Source organism: Octopus bimaculoides, chromosome 4 (genome assembly GCF_001194135.2).
Source record: "Octopus bimaculoides isolate UCB-OBI-ISO-001 chromosome 4, ASM119413v2, whole genome shotgun sequence".
In the NCBI taxonomy this organism is placed as follows: domain Eukaryota; kingdom Metazoa; phylum Mollusca; class Cephalopoda; order Octopoda; family Octopodidae; genus Octopus; species Octopus bimaculoides.
This window is the reverse complement of record NC_068984.1, coordinates 133,427,498-133,430,310: the sequence shown is the minus strand read 5'-3', so window position 1 is coordinate 133,430,310 and position 2,813 is coordinate 133,427,498.

Sequence of the window (2,813 nt, the reverse complement as noted above, 5' to 3'; positions counted from 1 at the left end):
ATATACATGTATGTATGTATGTATGTATGTATGTATGTATGTATGTATGTATTATATGAAATATAACTTGTGTCTGTCACATAAAAAAATTATGACTAAAACAAATTCATAGATGAAATGCAAGTTGACTTATTGAACAAATGAACTGCAGTATTTCACACATAATTTCTCCTGAGTAAATGAGACAAACAAAACAAAACTAAACAGTAGAGTGTACTTTTGATCACAAACAAAACACATCAGATGAATGTAACACTTGTGTTAAGTACAACTTACTAATGTCAATGTTGTAAAGTAAACTCTATTTGTTTATCTGCTGAATTTATTTATTGTTCATCCTTGAATTTTTGCCTCAATAAACCAACAACAGCAATGTTGCTGTTGCAATTTCTGTTGTCAGTCTCTCTGTCTTCTTGAATTCATTTTTTACTGCTTGGTATTTAAACAACTGATTCAGCAATAATATTGCATGGCAACAACTTGAAAATGGTTTGATTACTTGGAAGAAGACGACACAAAATTTGATAAAATAAGCAAACAAGACTACTTTCACTTTTATTGTTATCACTACTACTATTACTACTGCTGTTGCTGTTATTACTACAGCTGATACTACTACTACAACTGATACACCTTTCTTCAGAGCACTACTATAAATAGCAGAAGTGAGCTAGAATGTTAAAACTTAGTGCACATGCACAGCAGCGTTCAAGGTCAATCTGTGCCAAGCAGCTTCACTCTGCGTGCCTTACTATGGCAGCAAATAGATGCACAGGGGAAATAAACACCGAAGATGTACAGAAAAGAGATTCCATCACATGCTAGGGGGTGGGGAACTAGAAGTAGTTGATAGTTTCGTTACCTAGATGACCAAGTCAGTAGCAGGGGTGGATGCTCTGAAAGTGTAGCTGCTAGAATAAGAATAACCTGGGCAAAGTTGAGAGAGCTACTACCTCTGCTGGTAACAAAGGGCCTCTTGCTCAGAGTGAAAGGTAGACTGTATGATGCATGTGTGCGAACAATCATGCTACACAGCAGTGAAACATGGTCTGTGACTGGTGAGGACATGCGTAAGCTTGAAAAAAAATGAAGCTAGCATGCTCTGCTGGATGTGTAATGTCAGTGTGCATACACAACAGAGTATAAGCACCCTGAGAGAAAAGTTGGACATAAGAAGCATCAGATGTGGTGTGCAAGAGAGACGACTGCACTGGTATGGTCATGTGTTACATATGGATGAGGACAGCTGTGTGAAGTGTCACACCTTAACAGTGGAGGGAACCTGTGGAAGAGGTAGACCCAGGAAGACCTGGGATGAGGTGATGAAGCATGACCTTTGAACGTTGGGCCTCACAGAGATAATGACAAGCGACTAAGGCCTTTGGAGATATGCTGTGCTTGAGAGGACCCAGCAAGCTAAGTGAGATCGTAGCCATGGCTGATGCCAGTGCTGCATAACTGGCCCATTTGAAAGTATCCTTCAATCGTCGGGCAATATGTCGAGCTTGAGAAGACCTGTTGAGTCAAGTCAAATTGGTATCGTGACTGATGCCAGTGCTTCCTGACTGGCATCCATGCTGGTGGCACATAAAAAGCGCATAAGTTCTTAGTCTTATCGAAGAAGACTAAGGACCTGTTAGAGTTTCTTATTTTATGTATATCTTCACGGAGTTATCAAGTTCCCACAATAAAAGGGAGGAGGCAGTTTGCTCTTGTAGGGTATATAATATCTGTCCAGTAGGAGGCCGATGCGAAGCTGAAGGGGTCACAGTGATACCCAGACCTAATATCCATAATAACAGTAACATAACATCGAACAGCAACATCATTAGCAGATTAGTCAGGTCTCACGCCAATACAGTTGCCAGACCCAGAGATAGTAACCAAGCCAGGACCAGCATCACAGAGAGCATCACCGAAGATCCCGGTACCACTATCATGATTAATGAACAAACCATAGATGCAGATAGAGTGACCAGTACAAATGATGCTCCTGGGAATAATGACCTATCAAAAATCAACGACTTGGAGGGGGTATCTACTGCTCCCAGTTCCGCCACCTCAGATGAGGACCAAACATTCATCTTCGACACCAATCGGATGACCAGCCTCGTTCCATATGTTACCAGGAGTGCCAATAGGACTACAAGTATTTCGTACAAGAAATGTTTTCTTAACCACCAGTCATCATTCAGAGTCCCAGAAAGACGGTTTGTCACGTCCCTGGCCCGTCATGTGTGGCACCTCAAAGATCAAGGGGCCCCGTGTGACGTCAGGTGGAAATGAATTGATTTTCCGGGCACGTATATTAATGGAAGTGGCTGTTGCAAGATCTGCATTGCGGAGAAAATTAAAATTCTTAAGGACTTTAAGAAGCCTGGCGCATTAAACAGCCATAAGGAAGTGTTTTTTAAATGCATCCACTTCAAGCACTACTTACTAGAAAATTAGACCCCCGCCCCCCGTTTGCTTGTTAGGCCTCTCCGTGTCTATAAAAGTTTTTTTTATTTTTCTCTCTGATTAAGGGGAAATAACCCGTACTCATTAACGCTTTTTCGGATTTCTCGAGTTTCTTCACGTCTGCAATGTAGACATTTAAAAATTTTGTATTCATATAGAATCTCACGAATTGTCCACAAGGCTTTGGCTTTGTGGATGCGAAACCTTCGGTAACTCTATATAAAATTTTGCTGTAATAATTACTGCTCTATTTTTTAGCGTGTGCATCTTTCTGATATATGTTTTTTTTTTATTGACTGACTATATGTGTATATATATATATATATATATATATATATATATATATATATATA